The following is a 13,690-nucleotide window of genomic DNA, read 5'->3' as shown; positions in this document are numbered from 1 at the left end:
GAATAGAAAAGCGATTGGACACTTTAAGCCGTGATTAAAGGGCCATCGTAGTAGAAACATGGAAGACAGTGACGTTGAACTGTGGGAGCCCAGCTCAAGAAGTTTCAGAGGGAATTTTAGTGTGTGGCCAAGAGATTGTTCTTGTAATATTTTAGTGAAGAATGTGGCTGCTTTCCACCCTTGTGTAAAACATTTGCCTGAGGCTAAATTGAAGAGTTTTGTATAAAATTGGCTCTGTCATGTGGTTATTAGTGGTGACTCTTAAATAGACCTACAATTAAAAGGAATAAACTGAGTGATAAAAATATGAAATGTACAGTTTGAGAAGAAAAGGAGCACCAGAAAGTGTAATAGAGCCAAGTCCAGTGCTCAAGAAGATAAAATGTTTAAAGAAAAGTCTGATTCTAAACGAAATAAAGGGAGTGGTGACTCAGGGCAAGACCCCACCTCAGCAAAGCTTCCAACTTGTAAAAAGGAGTTGAAGAAAAGTCTCGGACTGGATGTGGTGGCACACACCTTTAATCCCAGAACTCAGGGGACAGAGGCTGGCTGATCCCTGAGTTCAAGGCCAGCCGAGTCTATAGAGCGAGTTTCAGGACAGCCAAGCTTAGGCAGTGAAGGAAACCATTGAAAAGAGAACGCTGGTGAAAATATATTTAAATGAGGGGACAATGTTCCATGCTAAGCAAGGAGAAGAACTTGGAAGTAGTCACGTGGTTCTGGCTTTAAAAATCAAGGACATAAGAAGGCAGTTGTGGAGTCTCCGTCTACAGATAAGGAAAGCTACTGGGCCAGGAATGTGTCAAGGCTGTCACTGCACTGGGGCCCAGAGAGGTCTTTGTGTGAAGCTATGAGGATGAAGCCTGGACTGCCTTGGAGACCCCAAAATGCTGGAGATGCCAGAGTCGTGGGATACCTGCCAAGGATGGCTTCAGACCAGGTATGGAACCAGTCCAGGAGAAAGAAGCATGCTGCAGACAGCAAACCTGAAAGGAGGTGGAAATCTGAAGACACTTTGACATCAGACATAGAGATGCTGAATTTGGAGTTTGGCCTACTGGTTTTCAATCTGACTTTGGGACAATATTTCCTCACTGTACTCCCTTTTGGAATGGTAGTACACATACTGTACCATTGTAGGTTGGAAGTAGGTGATCTTCTCTTTTATTCTCCTTTTACGGGGATTATAGTTAGGAGATTGCCGTGAGTATCAGATACTTTGGACTTTGGACTTTGAAACAGTGTTAAGACTGTTATATACCACGGGGACATTTGAAGTTGAACTGCATAGGTTCATAGATTTGAGTGCTTAGTGAGAGGCATTAGATGTGAATTAGGTTAGGTGTAGCCTTGTCGGGTAGTTGTGGCCCTTTTCGGAGGAAGTGCATCACTGTGGGTAGGCTTTGTGATTTCAAGGCTCATGACAGGACCACCAATGCTCTCCGTCTCTTCCTGATGCCTACAGATCTCAAGCTACATTTCCAGCATCACGTCTGCCTTCAAACCACCACGTCTCCCACCCTGATGATGATGGACTAAACTTCTGAACTGTACGTGAGCCCTGATAGAATGTTTGTCTTTTATAAAAGTTGCCTTGGCCATGATGTCTTTTCACAGCAGTAGAGCATTGACTAACACAAGCAAGGTAAAGAAACACAAGCATTTTTCTATTAAAACACTGTGTGAGTTGGTATAACTTGGTTAAGAAGAGAGGCATGTTTTGCACTACATAGGCCTCTTCATTTTTGTAAGTTTCTTTGGCACTTCTTCTTGCAATAACCCCTTTAGATCATCCAGGTGAGCAATAAAGTTATCTGTTGATGTGCCAACTCAACCAAAGATGCGTAGGAGAGCTCCAGTTGGTCCTTCATGCCCATCAGTTCCTCACTGGCAGGTTCAGCCAATGGTGGGTTAGAATATTTAGAAATATATATTGCAACTACCATGAACATGTACAGAGTATTTTCCTGACATTATTCTCTAAACAATGCAACATAGCCACTCTAATCACAGAGTTTAGGAAGGAGGGGGGCTGCTTGTTTGTTCCCAGCTGCCCAGAACAAAATAACCACACAGAAACTGTATTAATTAAATCACTGCTTGGCCCATTAACTCTAGCTTCTTATTGACTAACTCCTGCATTTTAATTTAACCCATTTCTATTAATCTGTACATCGCCACGTGGCAGTGGCTTACTGGCAAAGATTTGGCATGTCTGACGCCGGCAGAGGCTCCATAGCATCTCTCTGACTCTGCCTTCTTCCTCCCAACATTCGGTCCAATCCTCCTTACCTACCTAATTTTTGCCATATCAACAGGCCAAGACAGTTTCTTTATTCATTAATGGTAATCACAGCACACAGAGGGGACTCCCACATCAACAGAGTATTTGTATTGCATTAGCTATGATATATTGTCTACAAGTAATTTAAACATATGAGAGGATGTACTATGCTTTTTGTGTAAGAGACTTGAGCATATGTAATTTGGGTGTCTGTGATAATTAGCTTTAAACTGTTAACTTGACACAAGCTAGAATCACCTGGGAAGAGATTTTCAGGGATGGTCTGTCTACAGTGGGTTGGCCTGTGGGCATGTCTATGGGGGATTAGGAAGACCCAGCTCACTATAGGTGGCGCCATTCCCTAAACTGGTTCTGAGTTGTAAGAATGGCAAAGCCCAGCTGCATACAAGTAAGTGGGCATTCATTTCTCTCCTTTTGACTTCGATGTGATGGAGCCAGCTCTTTCAACGTTGTGCTGTCCCGGTTTCCCTGCTATGACAGTCTACAACCGATAATAGTGAAATAAATAAACCCTTTCTCTCCTAAGCTGTTTTTCATCAGCGTTTTATTGTAGCCACAGAAACAAAGCTAGAAGGTTATCTAAGAGGTGCTCTAGATCTGAGCTCCTGGAGCCACTGGGGGATGAGAGCTTGTGCTCATTTCATCAGGGTTTTATCTGAGAATGGTGTGCGCTGAGTTGAGGCTCCATCTCTCCAGAGACATCCCCATTTCCTCTGCTTAAAGCCCAAGGCACAACTAAAACAAGTGCCCTTTCTGCTGTGCAGTGCTCCCAATCCCACTATTAAAGTAAATCAGAATCTCAAACCAAGCAAGACAGATCTACACACATAGTCTTAAAAGAAACTTCATTTTACCACCCAAGCCCAGACAAAAAGGTAAGTAATTATTGCTTTTAGTTAAAGCTGATAAGTAAAAAAAAAACAAAAACAAAAACAAAAAACCAATACCACTTTCCAACTGTTTGTGCCTCCCAAGTTCTAGATAGCACTTTTCCTTACGGGGTAGAGAGTTGGGGAACAGACTCACTTCATATGGGGGCATCAGTTTCATATTCCCAGTTAACACTAAAGCATTGCCTTTTGTCCTCCAGACAAAACCTGATTGTGTTAAAAACCTGGTTATGAAGATCAGCAGTGTATACACAGACACATGTTCTCTCTCTCACACACACACACACACACACACACACACACACACACACACGCACAATATCTTTGGTTCCCAAGAGAATTTACTAATTTCATGAAAACACAATTCCACATTTAGAAAAATGATTAGCAGGACTTTTCAGTCATTCTAGGAAGCCGTAAGATGATTTTCTCTATGATGTCTAGTCCACTGCAAAGATTTGGAGGAAGAGCTGGAGAGATGGCTCAGCAGTTAAGAGCACTTGCTCTTCTTACAGAGGACCAAGGTTCAGTTCCCAATACCAGCAGATTTGACACCCTTTTCTGGCTCTGAGGGAATGAGGCACACACACAGTATATATGCAGACATTCATACACATAAAATAAACATCAATAAATCTTTTTACAGAAGATCTGAAGGAAGTTAGAAGTCTATTCGCATAGCTGGTAGACCCTCACCTTTCCTTCATGCCCTAGAACTAGAAGTCATCACTAGTCTTCACTCCTATGTAGCTTGGTGTGCTGTCCAAAGTGCTTTTGTGTCCATCATCAATTTGGATGAACTCAAAGGTAAGCAGGACAGGTATTAGTATCACTCTGTTATAGGAAAATAATAGATGCCCAAACAAATAAGTGTCTTACCCTATAGAGGCCAAAAAGAAAGCAGACGTGTAGTCAGGGTGTCTTGGTTTCCTGTGTTCTAGTCCCCTACATCAGGAGACTCATTCTATCAGTTCCTCCACCGTACTTCTCAAGCTTCTACAGTGAGCCAGACCTAGTGCCAGGCACCAAAACAAATCAAGAAAACAGTCTCTGGTAAAAGGCTCAGGTTGGTGGGAAGAAAAAGTAAAATCGTTCAATTTAAGAATGCCCAGGTACAGACCACAGTGTGGAAAATAAGGGGGTTCATTTAGCCCAAGTGTCACTGACAACCTTTATATCTAATATATGAGAGGAGCAAACAATACTGCTCTAAGAAAATCTCCCCTTGCTCAGCAAAATATATTGATATTCATAATGATTTCAGAAAAAAAAACTTTACCATATAAAAGCAGAAGCAAAAAAAAAATCCAATGACATAAAATGCTGACATTGTTTATTGGAAAGGTAATGAAAGGCGGTATTTTCCAGAAGGGTTTCCAGTTACTGTATAATGAGTACATATGTGGAGTGCTCCTTAGAGCTGAGCTAGGGAAGCAAGCAAATGCACTCTCTGGTCAAAGCGATGGTTGGGGGCTGATGCGGAGAGGAGATCTGAATGGAAAGGCAATGAGAAGGACCAGGATGGCGGAGTGGCAGCCTCCCACATAGTCCACTGTGATCTCCTCCCAAGGAAGACAGATACTGATCTAATGACAGACAGTAATGCTTTGTGTTAAGCTAAGAATGTTCCAGATGAAGACAAAAGAGTACCTGCCTCACCTCTCTGCCCTTTCTATCCTTCCAAATTGCTGGAACTTAAGAACAGCTGGACAAAGGCAGGCAAACATGGTCAAATGTGTGGAATTTGAACTTCAATATCCGAGAACACCATTATGGATGGAGGGGTTTCATACTTAATTGTGGAAAGAATTCATAGGCTATCAGCTGCAAGAAAAGCAGTCAAACTAATAGATAGAACCTTAGAAAACTTCTCGTAAGAAGTTTGAAGAGTGAGAAAGATGATACTAAATGATACTGGACAAGAGAAAAAAGTAGAGCCACAAGCTGGACAGGGGGAGTAAATGAAGTAAAGAAATGGGTTTAACATGGTATTTTAGGCTCTTAAACGGGCATGCTGACACATGCTTGTAATCTCAGCACTAAAGTGGCTGAGGCAGGAGGACAACAAGAATAGGCTACAGACCCTGTCCCTCTCCATCCCTGCCCCTCAAAATGTTTATGGTTACACAGAACCCATGTCACCTCCCCCTCTATCTCTAAGACTGCTGTGGCCCCTGCCATCAAGGGCCAATGGTTCCCTGTGACATCACAGAACTTGAGCATTAACCAATGAGGATGCTGGCATGTAAACGGAGTCACAGTCTAGCACCAGAACCATGGGGTGATGCGAAGTAACAATTCAGTGGCTTCTCAGGCCCACACTTGGGAAGGCAACTTGCTTTCAACCTGCTTAAATGTGAACAAAATTAAAAGAGGCCCCAGGAACTACTGAACTCTGCATGACCAATTTTAAAATCAGAGTGCAGTAGACAATTTTCTAGAAAAATGTAATTTCCCTAGTATTTCTTAGGAAAAAATCAAAAAATATAAGTATTCCAATTTATCAGGGAAAGGAGAGATTTTAAGAAAAAAATTATCAACCCCCGTAGTTTCCCAGAAGATATATATAAATATTCAAAGAGCAAATAGCTCAATGCTATTATACTTTTCTAGACTATGAAAAATTAAAAATAATGCCTAATTTATTTCAGGTAGTATTGCATTAATAACAAAGTCTAATAAGTATTTTATACACAGTAAACTCTATAGACAAATCTCACTTAAGAAGGTCAATACAAAACTCCTAAATAAAACATTAACCAAGAGGCTGCAACAGTGCATTAAAACACTAATACACTATGTGACTAAAACTCATTCTAGAAAGTCAGAGATACTGAAATGTTAGAAAATCTAATCGTTTGTTTGTAGTTATTATCATTGGGAAAAAGGCATACTGATCCCTTGGAGACAAAAGGATATTTTACAAACTACAACCCTGTCTTCATATAAAAAAATTATACAAAATAGGAATCTTTGAAAAATTCCTTAAATTCTTTTATGAAGTAGATAAGCATACAGTAAAGATGAATATATATGCAGGCAATGGCACACATGCATCGTTTACATGGTACTATATCCCTTAATACACACCACATATTCTCTTCCATGTGTATATACGTACGTGAACACATACAGCACCATAATAAACACAAATAAGAAGCCTTACTCTTGCTATTACTATATAATCTAGACCCAAAGATGAGAAGAATCCAGCTATATATGCAACTAGACAAGAAATCAGAAGCACAAAATCTGGAATTAAAAATGTGAAACAGGGATGCTTAGTGAGTTTGATATAACAGGACTGGGGAGATGGTTTGGTGAATTTAGGCATAAGGATTAGAATTCAGATATCCAGAACTAATCTATAATCCCTACATCTGGGAGGCAGAGACCAGGACTCCTAGAGCAAGCTAGCTAGCTAGACCAGACAGAATTGACCTGCTCTGGGTTCAGCAAGAGACCCTTCTCGATAAAGAAAGTGGAAAGCAATCAAGGACAACATCTGACTTCAACTTTAGGCTCCAACATGTGTACAGATATCTGTGTGTGTGCGTATGTGGGTGCATGTATGCATGTGTGTACATGTGTGCATAAAACCATGACTGTGATATAGTTATGCATATGAAAAAAATAAGACAATGCATACAGAAAAACTAATTAGCATACACAAGAGAAAAAATTCAATGTAAATAGAAAAAATATGAAGTCAATTTCAAATAGTTTGAAAACCAAACCCTCCACTTTCTTCATGATATGTAAAAAGGAAAGAATCCTTTTGAAAGAATAACCATAACAAATGTCTATGAATAAATAACACTATGTAACAATGTTTCTTTAAGAATATATTCCTGATGTTGACACAAGGCTGTTTAAATTATCATAACCCAAATAAACATCTCAAATTCATTTTCTTTCTGTATTTTGAAATAACAAAATTAATCGAGATTCATGTGGGAAACTAAAGCTAAACAAATACAGCCAGCAAATCTCTGGGGAAGAAAATAAAGAATGTCACGGTATTTTGGGTAAATAAGGAAGTAGCCAGGAGGAAGACAAACTGCAAGGGCAGGACAGAGGCAAGTGGCCTGTACTGCTTTTCCTTGCCTGCCATGAGTCACCCACCATTTTCTGCACCCTGCTTGAATTTGCTATGATGTCTGTGAGGATGGAAGTAGGATAGACTTTGAAGGGCAAGAGCCATGAAGGAAAATCAGGAATGATGGTGATAATACGTTTTGCTTGTGAGCATTTCCTAAAACTGAACAAATGTAACTTTGGTTGAAATTTTCTCACACTTTGCCATATAAGATAAGTTTTTTATCAAATCACCAAAAAAAGATCAACAAATATCAAATTTAGCAGCATGTAGGCTCTTTGCAGGTGATGTATGGGGTCTGAATTTGATTTTAAAGATGCTAAAATAAGGTGAGTGAAGTGGAACGTATAAATACATATATAACAATGTAAGTACCACACAGAAAAACGTTAATGGTAATAGCTAGGTGACAAGCAGGGGAGTGAGTGCTTGCTAGAAAATTCTTTCAATTTTGCCCTATATTTTTTAATTTTTAGTAATAATATTTTTAATAGAACAATTCTAACATGTATTGCATGGATGAACCTTAAGGCACAGTGTTCATATGCAGGACTTAGTGTACTCAAACTCACAGATGAAAGAGTGGCAGGTGTTAGGGATTTCAGGAAGGGAACCAGGACGGCACATAATGGGTCGAGAGTGTCAGTGCAGCAGATGAGAGCTCTGTAATGGAGAGTGGTGGCCGCTGCACAGCCAGGTGGATGTGCTACGTGTTACTGCACTGTGCATTTAAACTGGTACAAAAATGTGGGCTCTGTGGTGCATGGCAGGAACCTCAGCACTCAGGAGGTGGAAGCAGAGGATTAGGAGCTCAAAGATATCTTCTGCTACACAGCCAGTTCAAGATCAGCCTGGAAAACAGGTCAAAAAAAGGAGGAAGGAAGGAAGAAAGAAAGGAAGGAAGGAAGGAAGGAAGGAAGGAAGGAAGGAAGGAAGGAAGGAAGGAGCAAAAAGAAAAAAGAAACAAAGAAACAAAGAAAGAAAAAAAACAAAAATGTGTGTATGCGTGTGTATGTGTGTATTACTATAGTAATGTTACTTTCTTTATCTCACTTAACAAAAATAATATATTTAGGAGTAGAGAAATACAGAAGAAACACAGGCTTTATAATCTTGAGTAAGATTAGAGAAGGTTATTAAAACTACAACTCAGAATATTATGGATTGTTTTTAGGAAAAGAAAACTGGAAGCAACCCCTAAAACTACTAACTGAAATAGAGGAAAGTATACTCTGTACACAGAGAAGCAGCTATTACACTTGTGATTACACAACCACCATACTTCCTTTCATATGAAAAGTCCCACAAAATAAAAGTGAAAAGCACTACATTATAAACTAGTTTGTGTCGTGAGATACAAGAGAATGAGACACATACGTGAGCATCTGTGCCTAGACACACCTGGCATGCTGTCCAGCGAGACGCCACAGCACTGGATTCACCTGGCGAGTGCTAGTGTTTCACTCTTTTCACTGGTCTATGTTGGTGAACACGTTACTATTACTATAGTGTTTCACTCTTTTCACTGGTCTATGTTGGTGAACACGCTACTATTACTATGCGGTGCAATCGGTGTTGTGTGTGGGCTTGAACGCTGTGGTGTGGAGGTCAGAGTACAACTCTTTGTGGAGTTGGTTCTTTCCTTCCACCTTTACCCGAGTCCTAGGAATGGAACTCAGGATATTTGCTTTGCTCTGTGAGCACATTACTCACTGAGTTATCCATCTCAGTAGCCCTACGGTAGAGCCCAACCTGCCCTCAAAGTCAGATCCTCCTGCCTCTGCTTCTTCAGTGTATCCCACAGGCATGAGTCACCACAGCTGCCTGTTCAACATTTTTGCCAGGAACTTTTATTATATTATTTTAGTGCATTTGGATAGTACCTAATTATTATATAAAATCTTAATATTCTTAGTATGTATATAATCATATACAATGCCTGATAATATATAACATACTTAATATGTTGGAGTATAAGTGATAATACACAGCATATTTTAATAATATATTTGTTGCATTTTGCATTAATCAGTTTATGTAATGTATATTATTTATAAATACATTTTCAATTCATATGAAACACTAATTGTAACCACGCTAGTGGATTTAAAGCAAAAATGGCCCTCAGAAAAGAGGGACTTTCACCTTATACTTGAATTCTCATCAAGTCACTGGTTCCCAATAGAGTAGAAATTCAAGTTTCACAATGAACTGCAGGCTGGTACCTGTACAGTCTCCAGTACTTACCTTATAGAATTCCCAGTAACCAAATTTTTCACATTCTAAAAGTGCTACACTACGAACAACTTGGACACTGAGGAAGACACGTCCAAATGGCATTCCTAAAGACACTGACACCAGTCACTAACACACATGTATAGATTCACAGGTCATAGAATGTAAGAACTGAAAAATTATATCCTAAATTAATATATTCTCTTCAACACAAGATTTTTAGATACTTGTAAGAAAAAAATATTAAAATAAATATAAAGAATAAGCATGTATTTTTTCTACTCTCCTCAAGATTTATATATTCAAATATACAAAAAAACAGCTTGGGATCAATCCCAGCATTTATTCAGAGGTTGAGGTGGAAAGATTATGGGTTTGATGTCAACTTGGGCTATAGAGTAAGATCATAGCTCAGAAAAAGATTTATATTTTTGAAGAATTTTCTCAAAGGGAAAAATGAGATCTGGTTATATATGGGGTCATTTCATTGGCAGACAATTTTAGAAGCAGCACTGAGTACAGGTGAGGCCTGGGGCTCTCATTTACCTGTCACTCTATACTTCCCTTTGCCAGACCCTGAGGAGCCTGAGGCCCACGATTGACAACAGCAAACCACGGTTTATAGGCGAGAAGAGGGCTGGGAGCACAGCCGCCGGCTTCCTTTCTCCCCGGAGAGCCCTCAATTAGTATGGCTGTGGAAAAGGTGATACAATGGAAAAAGCAAGAACTCAGGCCACCCAACATACAGCCTAGTCATCTCCAAGGCCATGTGATGGGCATAAATCCCTGCAGAAGATAAAATTCTTCCATCCTGATGTGGGCGGAGGCTAGCTCTTAGGAGCAGAGCAAAAGGACAGGGTGCTTGGCTCCACAATAGACAGGCCAGCAAGCTCTTAATGCTCCATTCCAGGGGCTTCCAGGTGTTGTCTGGCTTGACATGCCTTTAAGCAGAGCCTGAGAGCTGATGGGGTATACAGGTAGACACCTGCCCAGGCACTCTGATGTGACAGGAGCCGATTTCCTTGCCAGCGGGAACACTGGATATCTTTGATCTGAGACAGGAGACTCTCTCAGGAACCATCTTTCGGGCTCACTATGGGATGGGGCTTCACAGTGTTTATTGAAAAAAAAAACTTGAGAATTTAAATTCAGGGGAAAGTTGAGGGCTTCTGGACACCTCCTTCTCTGGGTGTACATTAGAAACAATGGACATTATAACAGCTATTGGCATGGTGTTTTGATGAGGTCCATCATTTACATTATTTTAAATGTGTGAGTAAACAATATGATTCTTTTCTTCAGCAAGGCTCATCCTTGGCTGCTCACGGATTCCTGGTCCTCACACAGTCTATACTCTCTTTGCAGTGTAACAGTAGGTAGAGAAATGAGAGTCGGGCTGTGAAGATCAGTGAGACTGGTGGGAAGTAGGGGAGCTACAAGGCAGAACAGGTCAGACTTGGTTGGTGTCTGGACAAGAGTAGTCAAGCTAAAATATCCACTCAGAAATTACTTCTCAAATCCTCCCCTTCTCCCTTCTCTCTACCCATCTGAAGGCGTAAGTCACAGACAATCCCACACCAGTTTGGAATTATGATTAATAGAATGGTTATTTATTCAAAGGGGAAAAAACTTACAGATTACCGTCCCAGACAACAGCCCCTCTGCGCAAACAGGAATGGAGTCTAGGAGCCAGAAGTGGAGCCGGAAGCCAAAGAGAGAGTGGAGGATAGCCGCTGCTTTTTTTAAAGAGAGAGAGACCACGCCCCAATGGGCTGGTAATTCAGCGGCGATTGGCTGAAGGAGCGGAAGGAGCTCCCACAGTACCCATCCGCCCCTTACATCCACCCTCCCCACACCCCGTGCACCCAAGTTTTACCTGGCAATCTTGTCTACTTCCAATATCCAGGAGAATAACTATATGATTTTCTTTAGGTTCACCTTCTTATTTAGCTTCTCTAGGATCACAAATTATTTGGGAAAGCTTGGGGGAATGGGATGTGTGGGATGGAGGAAGGGTGGATATGGGAGCAGGGAAGTAAATATCTTAATTAAGGGAGACATTTTAAGGTTTGCAAGAGACTTGATTCTAGAGGGGTTCCCAGGTCCAAGGGAAGGTCCCCAGATTGTTCCTTGGGCAGCAGAGGAGAGGGTGCCTGAACTGGCCTTGTCCCATAGCCACACTGATGAATATTTTGCATATCACCATAGAACCTTCATCGGGCAATGGATGGAGATAGAGACAGAGACCCACATTGGAGCACTGGACTTAGCTCCCAAGGTCCAAATGAGGAGCAGAAGGAAGGAGAACATGAGCAAGGAAGTCAGGACCGCGAGGGGTGTGTCCATCCACTGAGACAGTGGGACTGATCTAATGGGAGCTCACCAAAGCCAGCTGGACTGGGAGTGATGGAGCATGTGATCAAACTGGACTCTCTGAATGTGGCTGTCAATAAAGGCTGACTGAGAAGCCAAGGACAACGGCACTGGGTTTAGATTCTACTGCATGGACTGACTTTGTGGGATCCTAGTCTGTTTGGATGCTCACCTTTATAGACCTGGATGGAGGGGGGAGGACCTTGGACTTCCCATGGGGCAGAGAACCCTGACTGCTCTTAGGACTAGAGAGGGAGGGATAGATGGGGAGGGGGAGGGAAAAGGGAGGCGGGGAGGAGGTGGAAATTTTTAATAAATAAATAAATAAATTTTTAAAAAAAGAAAAGAAATTACTTCTCTACATAAGAACAGTTTGGCAGTGGAAGAGGAAGAGGGATGAAAAACCACAGAAGGTGCCCCTGGGAGAGATCAAGGGTGACTTGTGGTCAATGTAATAAAAAATCACGGGGGCAAGCTAGACTGAAACCCCCACCCCATCCCTGGCTGTCACAACCAACACACTGGCAGTGCTCAGAGGAACAAGAGTATTTTTAAATGCTGCTCCCTCCCTCTATACAGACTGAGTCTGCCTATATGCCGAAAAGGACAAGGCTCTGCCTCCCATGAACCGCAAATGTCACCAGAAGCAAAGCTCCATGAACAACTGCGTCTTTCTTGATTCCAACCAACTACAAGCAGAGGCTCCAGGTGGGCATTGCCAGTTTTGTGGCACAAGCATCAAATCAGGAAGGCCCAGAGATGACCCTCAAAGCTGTGCACAGCAGAAACCCAGGCAAAGTAAATCCTAGTACTAGCTGGACTCTCAGAAAGTGGCAAGCAGAATTTTATTTTAAAGCAAGTCAGTTGCAAAGCTTTTCGATAAACTTTATTGATTGTGTGTATATTGTGTGCATGTGTACACACACACACACACACACACACACACACACACAAATGTCAAAGGACAACGTATGGAAGATGGGTTCCTCCTCCTACCATGTGGGATCTGGAGATTGAAATCAAACTGTCAGGCTTGGTGGCAGCCACCAACCACCAGTCATTTGCTTAAGATCATTTGTTACCCCTCAAAACTGTCATGGTCCCCATGTGCCTCTCTCCTATGAGAAGCGGTATAGAAGTATCTCATGCTCACTGGGCTACTGGTTAATCACATTTCTGTGACTGTCCCTGCTCATGTGAAAGAAAATTATTTATCTTCTTCTATTGTTCTGTCTATTGTCAGCTCAGTCTGGTGAGCGTTCAGATAGTAGAAGACTCTCCCTTCATCCCTGAAAATTCAGATAGGTATAACTAAGAAGGATCTCTGGAGAATGATAAATGCGGAGAAAGTGTAAAGAGAATGTCCAAAAGAGCAGCTCCTCAGCTGCGGAGCTGATCCTCCAGCGATCAACCCAGCTCCATCGGGAGAGCAAGCATTAGGATGGAAGGGGACATCCCACTGGCAGCTTCCACAGATCCAGCCCTCTGGGGAGACATGCATGTACACTGGAGGTCCTCAGAGCTCATGACACGCAAGTGCCAATCTAGACTCTATACCAGTATGACCAGGGACAGAGATCATTCCCAACCTTCCTGAGGACAGCAGCTCTGGAAGAATACTTAGTAATTAAGTGCCTTGGTCACTGTTCTATTGCCGTGAAGGGACACGGGAAGACATGGCGCTGGAGAAGCAGCAGAGAGTTCTACATCATGATTCATAAGCAGGCAGGGACAGAGAGAGAGAAGGGGGATGCTACTTGGGCACTTGAAATCTCAAAGCACGCCCCT

Source organism: Myodes glareolus, chromosome 6 (assembly GCF_982192425.1).
Source record: "Myodes glareolus chromosome 6, mMyoGla1.1, whole genome shotgun sequence".
In the NCBI taxonomy this organism is placed as follows: domain Eukaryota; kingdom Metazoa; phylum Chordata; class Mammalia; order Rodentia; family Cricetidae; genus Myodes; species Myodes glareolus.
The sequence above is the reverse complement of the archived record's forward strand: the minus strand, read 5'-3'. Positions refer to the sequence as shown.